At 37.2% G+C, this 25,050-nt stretch overlaps 2 long non-coding RNA genes across 2 annotated transcripts in view; one reads left to right on the forward strand and one right to left on the reverse strand.

The window, feature by feature from the left end:
- LOC141585448 (uncharacterized) overlaps positions 1 to 3,385 on the forward strand; it is a 305,674-nt gene extending 302,289 nt beyond the window's left edge. Inside the window, exon 6 of the long non-coding RNA XR_012518923.1 lies at positions 3,109 to 3,385. This is a non-coding gene — a long non-coding RNA (uncharacterized LOC141585448). The remainder of the gene's footprint in view (positions 1 to 3,108) is intronic.
- LOC141585449 (uncharacterized) overlaps positions 1 to 25,050 on the reverse strand; it is an 80,864-nt gene that overhangs the window by 12,637 nt on the left and 43,177 nt on the right. Inside the window, exon 3 of the long non-coding RNA XR_012518924.1 lies at positions 1,442 to 1,510. This is a non-coding gene — a long non-coding RNA (uncharacterized LOC141585449). The remainder of the gene's footprint in view (positions 1 to 1,441; positions 1,511 to 25,050) is intronic.

Consider the following 25,050-nt stretch of genomic DNA (forward strand, 5'->3'; position numbering starts at 1 on the left):
TTTGTGGCTGCAGAACTTCCCCTGAATTACTGTATTATGAATTATTTTTCCAGGTAGTAAAATGCCTGGCCCATATTATGAGCTTAGTAAGTCTTAGCTTTCTTTTTAATCTAAAGATTTTTAGAAGGAAGAAGAACAAACAAGCCTAAGGCACTACACTATTGACATCACAATATTACAGTATCTTTAATTAACAGATGTTAAGTAATCTGAGAGTTCCTTTTTGTAAAGATAATTCTGAACAGAAAAATTCAGTAAGTGCTTCACGTTATAATGGTCAGAGAAGTTTTACTGCTTTGTTGAATTCTCAGAAGAGTAACTGAAAAATGACTATACCAGATAGTTACCTAGGAGCTGTTCCAAAAATTTTTTCTATACCGAATTTATCCTGGAAAATATTTCTTTACTGTTAATCAAAATTGTCATTCTTACCAAACTCATCTATTTCTTGGTCATTATATGATACAAGCCTGATGTTCATTATGATGCTATTCATTTATCTTAATGATAAAGATAAATTCTAACAAAGATAAGTGTGGACTTCATAAAAATTAAGCAATTTTGTGTTGCAAATAATACCATCAAGAATGTGGAAAGACAGCTCAGAATGGGAGAAAATATTTGCAAACTAAATATCTGATAAAAGACTTGTATTTTGAATATATAGAAAGTCAGACAACAATGAAAAAGACAAAGTGCAATAAAATGGGAAAAGAATCTGAATAGATATTTATCTAAGAAGATATAAAATGGCTAATAAACACATGTAATGAAACTCCACATTACTCATTAGAAAAATACAAATTAAAACCACAATATGATACCAGTTTACACTAATTAGTATGGCTATAATCAAAAGACAAAAAAATACTAACTATTGACAAGGATATAGAGAACTGAAATCTCTCTTACATTGCTAGTAGAGTGTGAAATGTTGCAGGAACTTTAGAAAGCAAATTTGGTAGTTCTTTGAAATATTAGACATAGAATTGCTATATGACCCAACAATTCCACTCCTAGGTACATACCCAAGAGAAATGAAAGTAAATATCCACACAAAAACTTGTAAATGCATATAGCAGCATTAGCCATAATAACTGAAAATTGGAAACAACCCAAATGTCCATAATAAATACAATATGGTATATGTATGCAATAGAATATTGTTCGGTACTAAAAAAGGAATAAATTACTGATGCATGTGATGATATGCATGAACTTTGAAGACGTTACGCTGATGGAAAGAGGCCAGTCACAAAAGATCACAAATATGAATCAATTTGTAAGAAATGGCCAGAATAGGCAAATCTATAGAGACAGAAAGCAGATCAGTGTTTGCCTGGAAAGAGGAAGACAAACATGAGAAGTGACTGTTAATGGGTATAGGGCATTTTTTTGTGTGCAATGACATAGGAAACTATGGTTTCCAGGCCACACTTACCTTGAAGAAAGGCTGGAAGTGTAGTCAGTCACTAGGTCAGCATTCACTTCCCAACTAAAACTGTGTGCTCTGGAAGAGACCAAAGGGGGTTTATCCACAACTGGCCATCCCTAGTAACGTTTTATACTAACTTTTAATCCTGTCAGCATCCTCACCAACTCTTGATGCTGGAAGAATATACTGTTTTGCCAATCCTATAGATAAAATGTGGCATCTCATTGGTGTTTTCTTTGTATTTCTTTGTTACAACATGCAATCATGAATCTGTTATTCTGCTATTGCAGCATACAACCTGATTCTTATTCAGATGAGAAAGAAATTTACAGTATATATTTTCTCAGAAACTGGGAGAGAAAGAACAAGTCAAGGTGATTTTGAAGAATTTCAAGATGAGCAGATGAAGATGTTCACATCAAATAACACTGACTACTCAGCGAAACTGTGACAGAATATTTGTGTCCTACAGGCTCAGCAACAGGATGACATTTTATCTTGTCTACTGCATGGTAGAATGAAAGCTTCTAAGCACAGAAAGAAAGACCAGGCAGTAAAATGGCTAGCATGACATACTTGAGTTTGCTGCCTCTGCTGTGTTTTGAAACAGGAAGGTGGTCTCAAAGATGGCACATTTCATACTTAACCAGTTTTAACTAAGAATCAATTTGTACCATCCACAATTCAACTGAAAAGAAAATCCATCTTAGAAAAGACCTCATCATACTTAATGATCAAGTAGCAATCAGACCTTCAAACAAAGAGCTTTTTGTTGCCACTAGGCTAATACTCCCCTAAATCACAGCTACTAACGCCCAAGGAACCCTCCAAATACAAAATATTAACTATAGTATTCTTTGGCATGTAAGACCAAGCCAATTTTCTTCTGTGGTGTAACTAACACTCATTCATTAGGAGTCTATTTGGCTGCCTAAATACTGTGCCATTTGTCAATATCCATAAATAACTGTTCATTATTGAGTCTTTAGATCATTGTGTGCAATTCTTCATCATTATCTTTTTCATTTCCCAATTGGCCATATAGCAAAAATATAACATTTCTTCAAATACCATGGAGATGTCAGGAATTGTTACAACATGCAATCATGAATCTGTTATTTTACTGTTGCAGCATATGACGATTAAAAAATAATGATGATTCCCTGAGAAATTTTAATTAGAGTAGGTTGGCCAATATCCTGGACTTCTAATTACTATAATATCAATTAGAGTTGAATATGAATGACACATATGTCAAAAGAGACAAATGAATTTTTAGAATATATAGCACAGTCATGTAGTTTTGAGGTCCTGATGGGATTGGATAAGAAAGTAACTTGGAATTAAATGTTCCTGAACTTTCTATCTTGGGTTCACTGTGCCTGTTTTTCCATTTATTAATCATTGTCTTACTGACAGACATTTAAATTGTTAGCAATTTTACATCACTTTTAATTTCTTGTCCTGTAATTTCTTCTAAAGGGTAAGACTTTCCTTCCATGTTTTTCTTTTTATTTTGTGTATAATGTGATTTTTGTTTCAGGAATACTTTTATATTGCCTCTTTTTTTTTTTTTTTTTTTAAGTACGCTTTATTTTTTAGAACAGTTTTTAGTTTACAAAAAATTGAGTAAAAACTACAGTGATTCTCATTTATTCCCTCCCTCCTGCCAGGTTATCTTGCGAAGTGGCTGTGCCATTATGAATTCTCACCAGCAATGAATGAAGATTCCTGTTGCCTCATATTTTCACTAGTATTTGATTATGTCAATATTTTGAATTTTAGTCTCATGGGTGCATAGTGGTATCGCAATGTTGTCCTAATATACAATGCTTCAATGATATATGATATTAAACATCTTTTCATATGCTTATTTGTCATCTGTATATCTTCTTTGGTAAAATGTCTATTCAGATCTTTAGCTCATTTCAAAATTAGAATGTGGAGAGGAGCAAATATGGCCGACTAGATGTAGCTGGAAAGAGCTTCTCCCACTGAGAGACTAGACCATCAAGAAGATAGTAGACTTAAGACTGAATGGTGAGAGGACTCAGACCATTGGCTTGAAAGAGAAGGAAGTTGGGATCCTTGCACAGAGTTGTCAAGCACCAGGATTTGTTCCTGGCCCCAAGTGTCTTTTGGGGAAGAGTGAGTCATATAGGTGTGAAATGGCCCACTCTCACCACAGACCTCCAGAATCCTAGCTGCAGAAGACCCAGTGGCCCCCACTTGAGCTGGAAGGGAGAGTTGCTTGAAGAGGTAGCAGGGACAAGACTCTGGTCTGCACAGAACCCAGAGGGTTTGACACAGGGATGCTAGCAGTGGAGCACATCTTTCAAAGCTTGCAACCCTCATGTAGGTAGCTTTGGCATTTCTTGAGTGTTAGACCTGAACAGAAAAGGGCTATCTTGCAATTGGGATGGGGCCAGTCTGATCTGGGTGCCCCATTATCTGCTGGCTTTTTCCAGGGTCCCTGCCTGGCTGCAAGTGCTTGCAGCACAGCCTCAGATGATCAACTAGGGTACTTGACAGTGGCCACTGCCATAGCTCTTTTGCTGGCAGACTTTGTGTAACCATCAGAGAGCTTTGGCATATGGGCTCCTACCAATGCATACCTGCCTGCAGCCTCCTCCCACTGGTTTCCCAGTGTTCACTTGCCCATAGCCTCCCCTCAACTGCTTTGCCAGCATGGGTGAGCACATGGATGCCACTGCCCCACCAATGGTGGCACACATGCATCGTGCATGCAGAACCTGAGCCCTGCTGCCACTGCCATGCACTTGTGAGCACAGACTCCATGGCCACCAGCCCCAGTGAAGTGCTTATGGTACACCTCCCATTAGGCTGGTTGGCAGTGGACCAAGAACACTTTGGCGACTCCATCACAGCAGGTACTTAACCTCGAGGGGCCACAGAAAAAAGCCATGACCCTGGTCCTAACATCAGAGGGTTAGGGCACACAGCTCAGAAGTGCTGACCTGAGCCTTGGTCCTCTGAAATCATCCAGAAATAAAGCTAGTTGGCTAAATCCACATTACACCATAATCGATCCCTCAATGACATCAAAGAACGTAAAAGCCTGTCCAAAGGACAGCAGCTTCAAAAATTTAAAGAACAGCAGTCCACACAGAGCAGAAAGGAACAGCACAAGAACTTGGCAACTCTAAAAGCCAGAGTGTCTTCTTACTTCCTAATGACTGTGCCAGCTCAGTCACCAGCAATGGTTCTTATCCACACTAAAATGGCTGAAATAGAATTCACAATCTAGATAATAATGAAGATCATAGAGATTCGGGAGAAAGTTAAAACCCAATCCAGGAATCTTAGCAATCAAGTGAAACTATACAAGAGCTGAAAGATGAAATAGCCATATTAAGAGATAACCACACTGATCTGATGAAAAACTCATTACAAGACCTTTATAATACAATCGTAAGTATTAACAGCAGAACAGAACAAGCTGGGGAAAGAATCTCAGAGCTCAAAGACTGGTTCTTTCAGTCAACTTAGACAAAAATAAAGAAAAAAAAGGAAAAAAATATTGGAGAAATACGAGATTATATAGATTATATATAAAGAGAACAAACCTACAACTCACTGGCATTCTTGAAAGAGAGGGAGAAAGAGCAGGCAACTTGGAAAACATATCTGAGGATATTGTACATAAAGACTCCTCCAAATCTGTTACAGAAGTCAATACTAAAATTCAGGAAATTCAGAGAACACTTGCAATGGGATGGTCATTTTGTATAGTACCTTGCAAGTGTTCTCGGAATTCCCTGAATTTCAATATTGACCTTACAGCAGACCTTTCAGCAGAAATCTTACAAATAAGAATAGACTGGAGCATTTTTAAAGAAGAAAAGAAATTCCAACCAAATATTTCAAATCAGCTAAACTGAGCTTCATAAGCAAAAGAGAAACAAAATCCTTTTCAGGCAAGCAAATGCTAACAGAATTCATTACCACCTGACATGCCTTAAGAGACATCCTATGAGACTGCTAAAGATGGAAATGAAACACTGTTACAGGACACCACAACAACACACTTAAGTACACAGACCACTGACACTATAAAACACTCACACCATTAAGTCTACATAACAACCAGCTAACAACATCATGGCAAGATCAAATTTGCACAAATCAATATTAACCTTAAATGTAAATGTGCTAAACATCCCACTTAAAAGACAGAGAATGGAAAGCTGGATAAAAAACCAAGGCCCAACTGTTTGCTGTCTTCAAAGACACATCTCAGATACAATGACACCCATAGGCTCAAAGTGAAAGAGTGGAGGAAGATCCAGTAAGCAAATGGAAAAAAAAGAGAGCAGGGGTTAGTACTCTTATTTCAGACCAAATAGACTTTAAGCCAACCAAGATCAAAAAGGACAAAGAAGGCTGTTACATAATGGTAAAATATTCAATTCAACTCAAGGCTTAACTATCATAAATGTATATGTACTCAATACTGGAACACTCAGATTTATAAAAGAGGTTCTTAGCGAACTACAAAGAGGCTTAGATAACCATACAATAATAGTGGGAGATTCAACACCCCACTGACAATATTATACATATCATCAAGGCAGAAAACTGACAAAGATATTTGAGATCTAAAATTGACAGTCAACCAAATGGACCTAACAGACATCCACAGAACAGTCCACCCAACAACAACAGGATATCCATTCTTCTAATATTCACGTGGCACATACTCTAAAATCAACCACATGTTTGGCCATAAAACAATTCATAGAAAATTTTTAAAAAATGAAATCATGTCAACCACAGTCTTGGACAACAACACAGTAAAAATACAAATTGCTGCCAAGAAGAACTCTCAAAACCATATGATTTGATGGAAATCAACCAACAATCTGCTCCTGAATGACATTTGGGTAAACAATGAAATTAAGGCAGAAATCAAGATATTCTTAGAAATTAATGAAAACAAAGATACAACAAACCAGAATCTCTGGGACACAGCTAAAGCAGTGTTAAGATGAAAACTTAAAGTGCTAAACACCCACATGAAAAAGTTAGAAAGCTCCCACATTAACAACCTAAAACCACACCTAGAGGACCCAGAAAAACAAGATCAAGTTTACTTGCTCCAGATCTGAGTTCAAGTCCTGGATATCATTGTTAATTTTCTGTCTCATTGATCTGTCTAATATTAATGTTGAAGTCTCACACTATTATTGTGTGGGTGTCCAAGTCTCTATAAGTCTTATATATCTGGGTATTCCTGTATTGGGTGCGTATATATTTAGGATCTTTAGCTCTTCTTGTTTCATTGATCCTTTTAGCATTATATGATGTCCTTTTTTGCTTCTTTTGATCTTTGTTGCTTTAAAAACTATAAACTTAAGTAACATTTATAGAACTCTCCACTTTAAATACACTAAATATACACTCTTATCAGTACCATATCACACCTACTTACAGGTTTAAATGAAATAATGGTTGGCTGCTTGTTTGTTATTTTCTTCCCTCATTTTTTTCATATCTCCATTATTAGGGACAATTATAAGCATACCCATTTTTAGACTGCATTCGAGCCTGGGCAATAAAGCAACACCCCCGTTCTCTCTCCCTCTTCCTCTTTCTCTTTCTTCCTCCTCTTTATTCTTTAAAAAAAAAAAAAAAAAGAAAAAAGAAAAACAAGATCAAACAAACCCTCAAGCTAGTAGAAGAAAAGAAATAACCAAAATCAGAGTTGAACTGAATGAAATAAAGATGGAAAACAATACCAAAAAAAATCAGTGAAACTAAAAGTTGGTTCCTTGAAACAATATATACAATTGATGGACTGCTAGCTAGACTAATGAACAAAAACAGAGAGAAAATCCAAATAAGCACAAGTGTAAATGACAAAAGAATATTAGCAGTGGCCCCACAGAGATAGAAAAAACCCTAGGAACTACTACAAACACCTATGTCCACAGAAACTAGAAAATCTAGAAGAAATGGATAAATTCCTGTAAACATACAAGCTCCTCCAATTAAACCAGGAAAAAAATAACACCCTGAGCAAAACAGTAATGAGTTCTCAAGTGAAACAGTAATTTAAAACCTGCTGGATTTATAGGAAAATTTGTAGGAAATTTTCCTATAAATTTCCTATATTTAGAAAATGGTTTTATAGGAAAATTCTACAGATCTATAAAAAAGAGCTTGTGCCAATCCTACTGCAACTATTCCAAAAAGCAGAGGACAAGGAATTCCTCCCTTTCTCTAATTCAGGAGACCAGTATCATTCTGATGCCAACCTGGCAGAGATACAGCAAAAAAAAGAAAATTTCAGGAAATATCCCAGGTAAATGTAGATGTGAAAATCCTCATCAAAATGCTAGCAAAATTTAATCCAGCAGCACACCAAAAAGTTGATCCACCACAGTCAAGTAGTCTTTATTCCTGCAATGCAAGGCTGGTTCAATGTATGCAAATCAATAAATGCAATTTATAAGAAAAAGAAACAAAAGTAAAAATCATGTGATCCTATCAATTGACAAGAGAAAAGACTTTCAATAAAATTCATGTTAAAAACACTCAACAAACTAAACATTGAAGGAACATACCTCAAAATAATAACAGCCATCTATGACAAACCCACAGCCAACAGTATACTGACTAGGCAAAAGCTGGGGGCATTCCCCTTGAGAACCAGAAAAAGACAATGATGCCTACTTTCATCGCTACTATTCAACATAATTTTGGAAGTTCTAGCCAGAATAGTAAGGCAAGAGAAAGAAATAAAAGCCCTCCCAACAGGAAGAGGGGAAGTCAAACTAGCTCACTTGCAGATGATATAATTCTATACCTAGAAAACCCCAAACACTCTATCCAAAGGTTTCTAGAATTGATAAACAACTTTAGAAAAGTTTCAGATACAACATCAAGGTACCAAAAATCATTTCTGTACACCAGCAACATCAAAGCTGAGGGCCAAACTAAGAATGCAATGCCATTCACAATGGCCACAAAAAGAATAAAATACCTAGGAATACAGCTAACCAGGGAGGTAAACAATGTCTAAAATGAGAATTACAAAACACTACTCAAATAAATTAGAGGTGACACAAGCAAATGGAAAAACATTCCATACTCATAGTTTCGAAAAATCAATATTGCTAAAATCACTATGCTCCACAAAGCAACTTGTAGATTCTATGCTATTCCTATCAAACTACCAACAACATTTTTTACAGAATTAAAAAAAAAACAAAAACTATTCTAAAATTCACATGGAAAAAAAAAAAAGCCCCAAATAGCCAAGCAATCTTAAGCAAAAAGAGCAAAGCCAGAGGTATCACACTATTCAAATCATTCTACGAGGTTATAGTTACCAGAACAGCACGGTGTTGGTACAAAAACAGATACATAGTCCAATGGAACAGCATAGAGAACCCAGAAGTAAAGCTGCATATCTACAATCATTTGATATTCAACAAAACCCACGATAAAAAGCAATTTGGAAAAGACTCCTTATTCAAGAAATGGTGCTGGGATAACTGGCTAGCCATATACAGTAGATTGAAATTATACCTTTTCTTTTCAGCATATACAAAACTCAAGATGAATTAAAAACTTAAGTGTCAAACCTAAAACTATAAAAACTGTAGACCAAAAAAACCCTAGGAAACTTTCTGGACGTAGGTCCTGGCAAAGACTTCGCGATAAAGACTCCAAAAGCAACTGCGACAGAAACAAAAATTGACATGTGGGACTTAATTAGGCTAAAGACCTTCTGCACAAAAAGAAACTGTCAACAGAGTAAACAGACAATCTACAGAAAGGGAGAACATATTTGCAAACTATGCATCTGACAAAGGTTTAATATCCAGAACCTATAAGAAACTTAAATCAACAAGCAAATAACAAAAAAATCTCATTAAAAAATAGGCAAAGGAAAAAGGAAAAAAAAGTGGGCAAAGGATATGACCAGACACCTCTCAAAAGAAACCAAGAGTATATGAAAAAAAGTGCTCAGGATCACTACTCATTAGAGGAAGGCAAATTGAAACCACAATAAAATACCGTCTCACATCAGTTAGAATGGCTGTTATTAAAAAGTAAAAAAAAAAAAATAAGAGATGCTGGTGACGTTATGGAGAAAAGAAGTGCTTATACACTGCTAGTGGGAGTGTAAGTTAGTTTAGCCACTGTGGCTATAAGTTTAGCCACTGTCTCTAATTTGTTATTTAGTTTTGAGGTTTCCCTAAGAACTTAAAACAGAATTACCCTTTGACTCAGCAATCCCATTACTGTGTATATACCCAAAGGAATATAAACCGTTCTACCAAAAAGACACATGCATCATGTATTTATTGTAGCACTCTTCACAATAGAAGAGACATGGAATCAACCAAAATGGCCCTCAACAGTGGACTGGATAAAGGAAGTGTGGTACGTATACACCATGGAATACTATGTAGCCATAAAAAAAGAATGAGATTATGTCCTGTGCAACAACAAGGATGCAGCTGGAGGCCATTATCCTAAGGGAATTAACATATGAAAAGAAAACCAAGTAATGCATGTTCTCATAACATAAAGGGAACAACAGACATGAGGTCCTACTTGAGGATGGAGGGTGGAGAGGTGGAAAACTACCTCTCGGGTACTATTCTTATTACCTGGGTAATTTTTACACCAAACCATAACGACATGCGACTTAATCAAATAAGAAACCTGCACACGTATTCCCTGAACTTAAAAGTTGGAAGGAAAAATAAATAAGTAAATAAAACTGAATTACTGCTTATTTTTTGTTGAGTTTTAAGAGTTCTTTGTATATTTTGAATACAAATCCTTTATGTGTTATGTTTTGCGACATGTCTTAATTATGTTTTTCATAAAGCAGAAATGCTTACTTCTAATGAAGTTTTATTATTTTATTACTTCATGGATATTGCTTTTGGTGTTGTACCTAAAAAAGCATAACTAAAGCCAGGTCAGCTAGATTTTCTGTTTTCTTCCAGTAGTTTTATAGTTTTAAACTTTACACTTAGATCTATGATCTGTTTTGGTTTAATTTTTTGGAAGGTAAAAAGTCATGTCTGTATTCATCTTTTTTTGCATGTAGGCGCCAAGTTGTGTCAGCACTATTTCCTGTAAAGATGATCCTTTCTTTATTGAATTTCCTTGTCTCTCCTGCCAAAGCTTAGTTGACTGTATTCATCTGGGTATATTTCTGGGCTTTCTACTCTGTTTCACTGATTTGTCTATTTTTTTGCCAATACTGCATAGTCTTGATTACTCTCGTTTTATACCAAGTCTTGAAGTTGGGTAGTGTCAGTCCTGTGGCTTTGTTGTTATTCTTAAAGATTGTGTTGAAATATTATGTTGGCTATTCTAAGTCTTTTGTCTTCCTTATCAACTTACAATCCATTTACTATTATCTACAAAATAACGCGCCACGATTTTAATTGATTAACTCTTTTAAAGATGTTTTATTTTCTGATCCGTGTGATTCAGTTGCCTTCTTTCCATTTCTACAGGCATAATAAGTTACAAACTCTTTAATGTTTTCTTTCATTGCTCCACTGAAATATAAAATAAACACACCCACATGCATCCTTTTCTAGCATATTTGCAACTCATTTTGAAGGTGCTTGAGGTTTTCATAGTTCTACTAATGAATTTTGGAAGCTCCTTCTTGCCTTGCTCAAGCCAATCATGACAACTTTTTCAGCATGATTCACTTGTTTCAAAGAGCTGAGGAATTTGTCAACTTGACAAAAGTCACAAGTATCTGCTTATCAATGTGAGATTATACTAATGAATTTCCTCTATAATGTTATCCTGCTAAGCTATTTATGTTGAGAAATATCTCAGTCCAAGATTCCTCTTCACTTATATTGTCCCTGTAACCCTGTATGGAGCACAACCATAGCTTTCTTATTCATAGATAAACGTGGAAGTTTTAAGCCCCCACAGGCATTGTTGACACCACAGGATGCCTTTTTCAAAGACTGCCCTGCTTGCTTGCATAATGAGTTTCAGGTGGAGCTACAGTCAGTAAAATATTCACCAAAAAAGTATTTTGAACTAAAACTACAAGACTTCTATTAAGCCTAGGTCAGGGGCACATTCACAGCATAGCGTGAAGCAGCACTCACAAATCTTGTGGACTCTGTGTGTGATGGCAAAATAAAACATATCCTTTAGAAGTAAAACTCTCGTTAAGTCAGTATCTGCACAACCTCTGTGTCTGTCTGTGTGTGCGTACGTGCATGCATGAGCATATACTCCCTTTTTTTTTTTTTTCCCTTGGGACAGGGTCTTGCTCTGCTGCCTAGGCTGGAGTGAAGTATTATGATCATAGCTCACTAAACCCTGGACCTCCTGAGCTCGAGCAATCCTACTGCCTCAGCCTTCTGAGTAGCTGGGATTATAGGTGTGAGCTACTGAGCCTGGCTAGTATTTTTACATTTCTGTTTTGTAGAAATGGGTCTCACTGTGTTTCTCAGGCTAGTCTCAAACTCCTGGCCTCAAGCAGTCCTCCCACCTTGACCTCCCAAAGTGCTGGGATTACAAGAATGAGCCGCTATACCCAGCCACACGTGGGCACTCTGTTTAATGCCCAACTCCCAAAGGCAGAGATGTTATAGTCCCTGTTCATCATATACAAATGAATGAATGAGTGGCTCATGTATGAATGAATGATTAACTGAATGAAGAGATCTATAAACTTTTCTGTCTTAATTCTAAAGCCAATATTGAAGAAATACTGGCTTTCTCTATTATTCTGTGAGTCTTTTCAAAGCAAGGACTATGCTGTCTCACTCTATACCTCCAGCTTTTAGCACAGTGCTCCAAGCATAGCACCCAATATACTTTTAAATATTAATAAATAAATAAACTGAGGGATCTGGGTCAGTCTGGGCTGCTATAAGATAATGCCATAGACTGGGTGGCTTATAAACAACAGAAATTTCGTCTTCACAGTTCTGGGGGCTAGGAAGTCCAAGGTGAAGGTGCTGCTGGAAGATTTAGTGTCTGGTAAAGGCCCACTTCCTGGTTCCTAGAGAGCTGTTTCTTCACTGTGTCCTCACATGGCAGAAGGGGTGAGGGAGCTCTCTGGAGTCTGATTTATTAGGGCACTAATCCCATTTGTGAGATCTCCACTTTTATGATCTAATTGCCTCCCCAGAGCCCCATTACATTGGTGATTAAATTTCAACATATGAATGGGCGGACAGGGCATAAATATTCAGTATGTAGCATGGCCGGGGTAGCCTCAAAGGGAAATTGATTTCTCTCTCACTGCTTAAAAGCTAATAAGCAGACTGGGCATGATGGCTCGTGCCTGTAACCCCAGCACTTTGGGAGGCCAGGGGATCACTTGAGGTCAGGATTTTGAGACCAGCGTTGCCAACATGGTGAAACCCTGTCGCTACTAAAAATACAAAAAATAGGCCAGGCTTAGTGGCAAGTACCTGTAATCTCAGCAACTTGAGAGGCTGAGACACAAGACTCACTTGAACCCCAGAGGTAGAAGTTGCTGTTAGCCAAGATCATGCCACTGCACTCCAGCCTGGGCAACAGGGTAAGACTCCATCTCAAAAAACCCAAAACGAAAAAAACCTCTAATAAGCCGCTAAAAAATGAAAGCCTAAAGGAGCACAGGAAGAAAGATATGTTCCTAAAAAGTTTCATGCATGTATGTGGATGCATGTATCTTGGTTTCTTTGGCCCTCGGTGTAAATGAAACATTGAAAAAATCCTCTTTTAAATGGCATGTGTTATAGTACTGACATAAGAAAAGCAGAGGCAGAAAGACATGTGGGGTTCAGAGAAGGCCAGTGGAGGAATAAAGCAGTGGATGTGAGATAGAAAAGAGAAATGAAGTCAACAAGATGGTGCCTTTCTTAAATTAAGGTATGAATATTGAAATTGTACACAATCAAGTCAATTTTAGGATGTTTTCTTTTAAACGGATCTGATCCTGGGGAAAGGGCCAAAGAAAAGGGTCGCTGAACCGAAATAAACCTAAATAAGGCTTTGCAGTCTTACCATGGTCCGTGGACACAGCAAGGTGAATGGCAGTATCTGATAATACAACCTGGTGAAAAGATTTTAAACATCCCGTCAAAGTGATGATTTAGTGGTTAGCTTTCTGCAATATATCCCTAACTTTTAGCTCAATTTCATCTCGGAGCTTTGAAGACCCCTTTTAACTTCAGTAAAACCTTATTAGTCAAATGACAAAGCCTCTTCCTTCTAATAGCCATAGCTATGAGTAACTCTACATTTCCAACAAATGGAATCTTGGAGTAACATCAGCCAGGCTGATGCTGCCATACCAAGGCTAAAACAAACAAATGCAAGTTCTCAGAACTTTTCGAGAGATGTATCTGAAGGTATAAAGCATAATGTTGCCAATATGCTGTTATCTAAGATGACTAAGGGAACTTTTTTTTTTTTTTTTGGAGATAGAGTCTTGCTGTGTCACCCAGGCTGGAGTGCAGTGGTGCAATCTAGGCTGACTGCAACCTCTGTCTTCCGGGTTCCATTGATTGTTCTGCCTCAGCCTTCAGACTAGCTGGGATTATAGGAGCATGCCACCATGCCCAGCTAATTTTTGTATTTTTTAGTAGAGTCAGGGTTTCACCATGTTGGTGAGGCTGGTCTCAAACTCCTGACCTCGTGATCCACCCGCCTTGGCCTCCCACAGTGCTGGAATTACAGGCCAGGCGTGAGCCACCACCACTGGCCGACTAAGCAAATTTTTTAAGGATTCACTGTATTTAGGGCTTTTCCTTTGCACAGTCATTGTCAAATATTACTAGAAATAAGTATATCCTGGGGATATGAGCAAGCCTTGAGTCACTGATTGTGTCTTTGTAACCAGTTAGTAGTTTCTTTGGGATTATCTCCACCACCTCTATTACCATATTTAATCCTTCTTTTCTATTACTGTGCAAGTGATAATGTTTCTCCTATCTTTCCTCTTATATTGCTGGCAGTATCATTATGTTGCAATGGTGCTTTCTCTATCCACAGAGATCACTTAAGATTTACTGTCTGGTGAAGGCCCTCTTGCTGACAATCCTGAAAATCCAGCTGTTAAGTAGTGTAGAGAATGTTGATTTTTTTTTTTTTAGGTTTGGGGCTGGATATTTGCATGTTTCTTTTTCTTTTATTTTATTTTGACTTTCAGGATACATGTGCAGGATGTGCAGATTTGTTACATGAGTAAATGTGTGCCACGGTGGTTTGCTGCACCTATCCATCCGTCACTTAGGTATTAAGCCCCACATACTTTAGCTATTTATCCTGATGTTGTCCCTTCTCCTGTGCATCCCCCATCCCACCAGCAGGCCCCAGTGTATGTTGTTCCCCTCCCTGTGTCCATGTGTTCTCATCGTTCAGCTCCCATTTACAACTGAGAGCAATGTGGTGTTTGATTTTCTGTACCTGCCTTAATTTGCTGAGGACAATGGCTTCCAGCTCCATCACATCCCTGCAGAGGACATTATCTTTTACCTTTTTATGGCTGCATAGTATTCCATGGTATATATGGACTACATTTTCTTTATCCAATCTATCATTGATAGGCATTGGGTTGTTTTCATGCCATTGCTATTGTGAATAGTGATGCAATGAACATACGTTTGCATGTGTTTTAACAACAGAATGATTTATATTCCTTTGGGTATATAACCAGTAACGGGATTGCTGAGTCAAATGGTATTTCTGGTTCTAGGTCTTTGAGGAATCACCACACTGTCTTCCACAACGGTTGACTGACTTACATTGCCACCAGCAGGGTAAAAGCATTTCTATTTCCTTACAGCCTTACCAGCATCTGCTATTTCTTGACTTTTTAATAATTACCTTTCTTACTGGTGTGAGATGGTATCTCACTGTGGTTTTGATTTGTGTTTCTCTAGTGATCAGTGGTATTGAGCTTTCTTTTTATATGTTTACTGGCCACATAAATGTTTTCTTTTGAGAAGTGTCTGTTCACGTCCTTTGCTCACTTTTTAACGGGGTTATTTATTTTCTTGTAAATTTGTTTAAGTTCTTTGTCGATTCTCAGTATTAGACCTTTGTCAGATGGATAGATTGCAAAAATTTTCTCCCTTTCTGTAGTTGTCTATTCACTCTGATAGCTTCTTTTGCTGTGCAGAAACTCATTAGTTTAATTAGATCCCATTTGTTTATTTTTAAATTTCTATATTACTGAATATTATATGTCACCATCATTTGCTGAATCCATTCACCTCTATTGTTCAATATGAACAAATACATAATGTCATTTGCCTTTAGTGGCTCCTGATTATTAAACTATAATAAAGGCAATTACAGTATGAAATTATACAAATTAATGTTTTCCTACTTACAGAGATCCTTTCTTAATTAAAATAGGATATTTTAATATCTGCAGATAATGCATTTACTGCCAATTTTGAATAGATTCTGTGAAATCAGTATTAATATGTGTTTAACTGCTTTGCCAACTTTAGCTTTGTCTAGCTATCAATTTCCATCTTTCCATAGTCTGTTCACTGAGCATAGAGTTTTGGAATTCTAATACAAAAGAAATTATATCCACAGAATTTGGGAATTTGAATATGAGAACATTTGAAGTTTTAATATTTAATAGTTATCTTTCATGATATGCCTGATGTTTCTTCAATTCTCCTTTACCTATTTTCTGTATATTTTCTAATTCCTATGTGTTTTCTACTTAAAATGCTTTCTTTGCTTGGCATTCTAATGAATATATATCATTTTTGAGAAATCTATAATTTAGTATAGAAACTTGTTTGATTAAATTATAGAAATTATTTATATTTCAATTTACATTGTTAATATATTTTCTTATGTATTATAGTCTATGTCATAATTTCTCCTTCTTAAGAGTTTGTTAGGCTGGGCATGGTGGCTCACACCTTCAGTCCCAGCACTTTGGGAGGCCTAGGTGGGTGGATCACCTGAGGTAGGAAGTTCAAGATCAGCCTGACCAACATGGAGAAACCCTGTCTCTACTAAAAATACAAAATTAGTTGGGTATGGTGGCACATGCCTGTAATCCCAGCTACTCAGGAGGCTGAGGTAGGAGAATTGTTTGAACCAGGGAGGCAGATGTTGCAGTGAGCTGACATTGAGCCATTGCACTCCAGCCTGGGCAACAAGAGCGAAACTTCATCTCAAAAAAAAAAAAAAAAAAAAATTGGAACACTTCGATAGCCTGTAGTAATATACCTAAACAGCCAGCTAGCATTTCACATCCTTTCCAGCTAGAAAATTACCAATGAAAGACTGCAACGCTTGAGAGAAGTCTCTGCCCTAGTAGCTATTTCATTTCAAAGTCCGAGCAGCTCAACCTTTCACAGAAAAGTGATGGAACTCTTCAGCTATGGAAACCCAAGGTAAATCTCTTGACCTTTTCGAAGTATAGCGATTGTCATTCCTTTGGGTAAGAAGTTCTTGAAAGTAGAAAACAACTTTCGCTCTTTATGTGCAAAGTTGATTGAAACAAAAAGTAATTTTTCTTTCCTTGCAGGTGTTTCTCTACATTTGGGTGACCTTACTTGGCTTACACAGGCAAAGATAAAAGCAGTTTTTGAGTAGAAATGTGACATTTTTTAGAGGATAAAAATGTAGACTTTCAGTGGCACACTCCGAATGTTTCCAGAAGACACCCAAGTGTTATGATTACATGATAACATAACACTTGGGTATCTACATTTATGGGTTAAATGATAGTTGCTTAACTATGCTACTCAAAGTGTGGTCCTCAGACCACACCAGCCTCAGCATGTCCTGGGAGCTTGTTATAAATGCATAATTTCAAGTCTTACACCAGACCTACTGAATCAGAATTTACTTGTTACCAAGATCATTGGGTTATTTACATGCACATGAAATTTCGGCTTAATCAACTTCTTGATTCAGAAGACAAAAATTCAGGCAAATCAAAGGGTAGATTGTGTAGGGTTAAACAAACAATTTAAAAAGATAATGAAAGCTACAATTTGTTAGCAAAACCAAATCTGTTTAAATAGTTAAAACTCATGTGTAAGAGAAAACAGGAAATTGTGATTGTGCATAGGAAGAATTCTCAGAAGCAAGTCCAATTTAGGAATGTACTTATTGGTCCATCCAATGCCAGCACATTCAGATGAAAAAGGAAAGAAACTAGCAAGCCACATAGAGGTCCCAATTTATTTCTAGCTCTTCAAGACCATCATGAGGATTTTATTTTAAAATAATACATTTTCGCCACAATCTTTGCCCTTCAATGGATACAGCTTAAACTAAGTCCATCGTTCTTTTATAGAATCCTCCAAAGGACACATAATTTGCATATCAACTTCTGTATGTACCAGGCATGGGGGAGGAAATGGGACTCTTTTCCCATGTTATTGTAGCTTTTCCAACACTTCAGTATTTGGCCTGTGAGCAGGCAAGTATGCCCATCTGATTCAGGTGTTAAACTATTGAATGACAGATCTCGTGGTGGTACTATCTGATATAACACTTCAAAGAAGCATATTTTTTATCCATATACTTTTTTTTTATATAACAAACACATTCTTTCCCGACATATCTGAAAGTTTCACCTAGAGAAAGGAGACATGGATTTTACTTTAGAATTTTCTTACCAGAGGGAAGGATGAATTTTCAACCTACTTACATAATTGGAGGTACCTAGTGCATCTGTTCCTAAGCAGATAAAGGGCAATCATTTCTGAAGCAAATTCAATCAATCATTATTTTATTCCCAAGTTACTGGAGTCTTCTGTTTATCCTTCTTGCTCCAGTGCACTATTATAGAATGAAAGGTAACTTCCTGATAGTAAAGAATTATCTGCATTTTACTAATCTAATTTATTAACCATATACAATTTGGCTTGTAAAACGGGGGAATTGTTTCTAGACGAGGTAATTGAAGCATTCATGAAACCAGGTGAATCCTGATATAAATTCTGCATAAACTGGTCTTTTTCTTAATCTGTTTTTGTCAGAGACAATAGTCACTACAAATCAGCCAAGCTTTACTGAGAATGCACTACTTCAACTTGGATTTAGCTTTAATGTGGAAAATTAAAGAAATTAGAAATGGTGAGATCTACAGTCCAACTCAGTTTACAGACAAGCCAAATTATGAAAGAATTGTATAAATATTATGATCTTGAGAGTGATGTTTTAATAAATACAAATTAAAAGATTCATCAATGGTTTCTTTTTCAGCAAAAAAAAAAAAATAATAACCTCTTTTCTAGCATTTAAGAGTCTGATAATGTCACATACATATTTTGAGAATCTCTGAGATTTCAGAATAGTCTCCCCATTGTTTTTTCTCTAAAATGGGTAGATTTTCTTATGTGTTCCTTTGGAGTTAATGTTTAAGGAGCATGTTGCTTAGTAGCTTTCTGTAGAGTCATTGGAAATCTAGTATCGGGTGGGGTGCAAGGCTTTAGAGGAAAAAGCTTTCCAAGTATGTATTCTGCTTAATTTCTTTCAACTTAAAAATGACAACCTAAACTGCAGTCAGGTCTCCCCGCTGGAGTTGGCCTAAAACATATCACCATAAAAATCACAAGAGTAGGTCACACTTACTGTCCTTCTTTAGTTTAGCACTCTAAGATATGACTACCAAGAGATGTATTGCCGGAAGATGTGTTTGACAGCATGAGCATCTCCTTTAAAGGTAAGGAAAATCCTAAAATCTACTAATTGTCTTCTTCTAAAATCATTAACTTGTCAATATGTGAGTTTATTTCAATTTTTTTCTCTTCATGTTTAAGCTCTATAGCAACTAGTCCACCTTGCACTGTGAAGCTCTATCCCAAATGATTATCTTAAAACTTTCCTCACTAATGATTGAAGAGATTTCCTCTTCATTCCAGTATTCTAAAATATGATAAGCCAGCCATACCTCTCCCTAGTTTGTGCTTTTACAATTCGAATAACATAGGAAATAGCCTCACTCTATCTTTACGTTTGCAAATAAATTTCACAACTTTTACATTTGTCTTCATGGACACCCCCTCCACTCCTCTAATCATTTTACTTGTCCTTCTCTGGACTTTTGCCAGGCCAGTTATGCTTAAGCCATTACAAACTGATCATTAGATCTTTGTTATTTAAGAGAAAAAGAAGGGAAGACTGGTAGGAGGATAGCTTGAGACCAGGAGTTCAAGACTATCCTGCGCAACATAATGAGACCTCCATCTCTACAATGTTTTTTAATTAGCCAGTCAACGTGGCATGTGCTTGTGTTCCTAGCTACCAAGGAGGCTGAGGCAGGACGATAGCTTGAGCCCAGAAATTTGAGGGTGCAGTGAGCCATGGTCACACCACTGCACTCCAGAGCCTTACCTTGTCTGAGGGAGAAGGAAGGAAGGAAGGGAGAGAGGGAGGGAGGGAGGGAGGGAGAGAGGGAGGGAGGGAAAGAAAGAAAGAGACAAAGGAAGGAAGAAAGAAAGAAAGAAGAAAAAGGAGGGAGAGCTTGTACATAAACAGGCCCAGGGTTAATTTGGCTCAATGAGTATGATATCTACTAAACTTTACAAGCTTGGCATTGTTTGAGTGCTCCGATATGTTTTAAGTTCTCTTTTAGTTGAATGACATTTTCACATTATTTCACACTAGCTTTCCACAATTAGGTACCTCATGCTTTACCACCTGGTAATAACTTGTAAGTTGAGAATAACATTTGATAAAAGCTAAACGATTGCTTTTGATCTTCCTCCAGTTCATTTGAATGTGTTTTTCAGATTTCTCATGTGAAATGTTTAAAATATACTTTAACCAAAAATTTTTTATAGTCATTTCTTAGTATTGTTCATGTCTACATACAATGTGAAGGTAGAATTTGTTTTCCTCTAAAAAATTATTTCTCAAAAAGTTGATATTTCTCCATATGCCACTGAACTTTGTGAACTTGTGAGACTGCAGGATTATATTCATTCCATAATCCCATAATTTTAAACATTCAACATCTAATTCAATGTATATTCTAAATATGACTGTCTAAAATGATGATTATGTTAGGAGATATTATTCTGGCTTGTTCTCAAATAGTCATCATATTACCATCTTACTCCATATATATTTTTAAAATCATATGAGCCCACCACAACAATTGTGATGTGGGGAAAAAGTATTTAAGTATGTAATCTTGGTCATATTTTATGGAAATATAATAGCTATATTTAAACCCATTCTCTAGGATGGATTGTACTATTTGTATTAGTTCACTAGCCTTTTCCATGCTCAATGAAATGTTTGAATCATTTTTGTTATTGTTGTTCATCCACAAAGCATGATTTCATCTGTAGTTTCCTTCCTTGAAGGATTTATTGGCCTATGAAAGCTTGGAGTGTTCCTCTAGATGCTCACCACCACATTACTTTAAATATATTTAAAATAGAACTGGTATTAAAGCCCAGTCTCTAAGGAAACCCATTGTTTACATTTGTTTCTTGTAAACATCTGATCCCTCATGCCCTACACATTTTACTTTTATTATTTGTGTTTCCTTTCCCTTTGGGAGGTGGATTTGGGGGAGGGCAGGGAGTATGTCTTATCTTGTATTTTCCATAATTCCTAACTAAGCACATCATAAATATTCATTGAATGGAATGTCAATTTCCTATAATGGTAAAACAGTTTGCTCCTATTGCCAATCCTATGGTGATTTAATTAAAACATAATAGCCTTGGTGTAAAACTTCCTCCAAGACATTTTGGAAGCTTAAACCAGCCATATTCTCAGTGTCTGTTTTTCCACATAAATACGTATCATCTCAAAGAAATCTATTCAATTAGTCAGGCATGATTTATGCTTAGGAAAACCACATAACCTTTTCTCAAGTAGATTATGTTAGTGAAAGCGGCAAGTGAGTCTGCCCTTTATTTTCTTTATATGCATTTTTTACCAGCCAGTCTTTATTGATGCTGGGCACTGAAAGGCCTATCAGGGGATGCTTCTCCTTAGAGCAGTTACAATTTCAAGGCATTCAGAATGCATGTGCAGCCAATGGCGAAGTGCAACCAGGCACACGTTCTCTCCTTTGAAAGGCATACGAAAGTCAATTGAGCACAGGAGCCAAAAGGTTTCCACAAAAGATGGAAACAACCCAAATATGCATCACCAGATGAAGGGATAAACAAATGGGGCATATACATGCAATAAAATATTATTCAGCCATAAAAAGGAATAAAGTTCTGGCACATGCTACAACACAGATGAACCCAGAAAACATTATGTTAAGTGAGGTAAGTCAGATATGAAATGACAAATAAAATATTGCATGATTCCACTTACATGAAGTACCCACAACAGGCGAATTCATAGAGCTAAATAGTACATGAAAGGATACCAGGGACATGTGGGAAGAGGGAATAGGGAATTATTGCTTAATAGTTACAGAGTTTCTTTTTAGGGTGATGAAACTTCGAAAATAGTGGTGACAGGGCCGGGCGCGGTGGCTCAAGCCTGTAATCCCAGCACTTTGGGAGGCCGAGGCGGGTGGATCACGAGGTCGAGAGATCGAGACCATCCTGGTCAACACGGTGAAACCCCATCTCTACTAAAAATACAAAAAATTAGCTGGGCATGGTGGCGCGTGCCTGTAATCCCAGCTACTCAGAAGGCTGAGGCAGGAGAATTGCCTGAACCCAGGAGGCGGAGGTTGCGGTGAGCCGAGATCGCGCCATTGCACTCCAGCCTGGGTAACAAGAGCAAAACTCCGTCTCAAAAAAAAAAAAAGAAAAAAGAAAAAAGAAAATAGTGGTGACGGTTGCACAAGACTGTTAATATAATTAATGCCACTGAATTGTATATTTTAAAATAGTCAAAATGGAAAATAATATTCCAAAGGTCTTACTGCAATTTGAATAATGATGTAATATATCAAAAAACCATCTTTGTGCATTTTAAATGTGCGAACTGCACAGTATAAGAGTTATATCTCCATTAAACTATTTAAAAACAAAGTCACTTGAAGGGTGAAGAGTGGGAGCATATGACCCTTTAGTGCTCTTGCTATCCTTTCCTTAAAAGAATACACCTAATATAGATGATAGCGTGATGGATGCAGCAAAACCACCATGGCACGTGTATAACTATGTAACAAACCTGCAGGTTCTGCACATGGACCCCAGATCTTAAAATATAATAAAAAATAAAGTTTCTAAGTATGAAAAAACTAGATGGAAATAATAATAATAGTAAATGAAAATAAAAGTTGGTCAACCTCACTGTGAAAACCTAGGAGGTCTGGGCACTTTCTGGGAAATGTGTGGAAATCAATGCCTGGCTGGTATTCCATAATTCCCAATCAACATTCATGCATTTACACATTTGCAAAATAAGTTTTCCATTGGAAAGACTCATTAAATATATTCCATTTCACCCTCTATCTTGGCAGAGCTGGTCATATTTCCAGAATGCCTTTAGGTGTCTGTGATGGATCATTCCTGCCCTGTCCCTACACCCCTCCTCTAGGAACTTTGCAAACTTCAAGGATTGCTTTGTGATCTGAAGGGCCCCCTGGTAGCCTGTGAGCTGTGTGGCTTTGCCAAGATTTCTATCCTGCCAAGTCTTCGGCTTCCAAAAGACTAGCCAGGGCTTCCTCATTTGATGAAAGTACAGAAAAAGGCCATGTGCTTGGCAGACTTGCCCAATTCCCTCTGCTTCATAGAGAAAATAAATCTCTAAAGAAGTTCAAGGGAGAGTTACCATCTGGTCAGACTCCTGGCTTTCTCAATATGGCTCCCAACACCTACTGCCAAGTGTCAGGAGGGCTTCCTGTGCTGGACAGAGGCTGGCGTCGGTGTTCAGTGCCAATATACTAAAGTCAGATGGGAGCCTGATGACGTGGGGATCGTCAGACTGGTTTCAACCTGCAGTCTTATCATTGCCACTGGCACATTCACAAAAGGGTCAACATTTCAGCAATAAAAGTTGGAACAATTTCATAGCTGGCCCTATCACTGCAGACTATCTGTTAATTTCTTGAAGAATCTGTGAGACATCCAACTAAAAACCTACCCAATCACACTGAGTCATCCAGCACTGTGCATCCTAGATGATTCAGAGGCAGCACCGTTGGAAAAAGCTGCAGAACTGTTTTTATAGTGCAGACACTTTCTTTGCAGCTACTTTGGCCAGCTTCCTGCACACTCAGATCTTCAATTCTAAAAGCCAAGCCAGCTTTTTTTTGTTGTTGTTCAGGGCTGTTCATGCTATAAAAGTTCACATCTAGTAAGAGACTTTTGTTTGAGAGAAAATGGTGATCTGAAACTTGGGCACTTATTGCATTGTTAGATGAACCTTAAAGATCTGGTTGTTTTAAACATTAATCCATGTTTCCTCATGGATGTTTTGTCTTTAATATCTAAGATTGGCAGCAATAATGTCAAAATATTGAACTATACTAACATTTCATATATTTATGAAGATTGGAAGTCACTGATAGGGTATACAAATTTTGAATCAAAAAGGTCTATATCACCTTTTGGAACTCCATGAACGAATTTACTATTTTTATTATTGTCCTTTAAGTTTATAAGTAAAGTCAGTACATGAATATTTTTCTTTTCTAACTAAAGACTCTCTTCTGTAAGTTCTCCAGGGAAGCAAAACATCTGTATGCAAGTGTCCTTCAAACCAAATTCTTGAGTACTGCATGTCACAGACCAAGCTTCAAGATCACACCCATCCATGAGTGCTTTCTTGTAGCTGGGCTGTGCTGCTGTCCCTTCAAATTCAACATCTCATTGGCTTTCTCTCTGTCTTTTAACATATGCCTAGTATTCTTCATCCCCTTCAAAAGCTGGAAGTCCCTAAGACAGTCCCTACTCCTTCTGCCTCTCTACCAAATTGGGGATAGGTTCCTGTTGGTCTTGTCCTTGTTCCATCTTTCTCATGGTTAGAGTCACCCTAATTCTATCACTTAGATAACTACAAATTTTATTTCCTTCCGTCATGTTTTTTACCTATACATATTGTCATGCTGAGTGTTTCTAAAAGTTACTTTTACTACATCTGCTATAAAATATTAAAAGGAAAAGAAAGAAAATGAAAGGAGAACAGTAAAAAGGGGAGGGGAAGGGAGAGAAGAGGAGGGGAGGGGAGAGGAAAGGGGAGGAGGGGAGGGGAAATGGAAGGAGGGGAGGAGAGAAGACAGAAGAGGACAGAAGAGAGGAGAGGAGGAAAGGGGAAGAAAGAAAAGCAGGAAGGGAGAGAGAGAGGATTCCTTATTGCTCTTGGTATCCTATAGAATAAAATGAAAATATACAGATATGTTACTCAAATCCATTATGCAGGCACCTCTTTACTTTGCCACCCACCATCTCCCTTGGCAAGAAGACCAAGAAGGCACCCTTTCCACTAAGCTGCTCCAGTCCTCTGGTTATCCCCTTTCTGAAACAAACAAACAAACAAACAAGCAGACACACCTTTCTTGGCCATCCCAAACCACTGTCTTCATACCTCTAAGACCTTGTAGATTTCATTGAAGGTACAGCTTTTATAATAAATTTTATTATTCTTTATTTTATTCTGATACTGTTTGTGTTTTTATTCATATGTCCTGCATGCTGAGCTAGATGTTGTATTGCCTGAGGTGGTGTCTAGAT

This window comes from Saimiri boliviensis, chromosome 8 (genome assembly GCF_048565385.1).
Source record: "Saimiri boliviensis isolate mSaiBol1 chromosome 8, mSaiBol1.pri, whole genome shotgun sequence".
In the NCBI taxonomy this organism is placed as follows: domain Eukaryota; kingdom Metazoa; phylum Chordata; class Mammalia; order Primates; family Cebidae; genus Saimiri; species Saimiri boliviensis.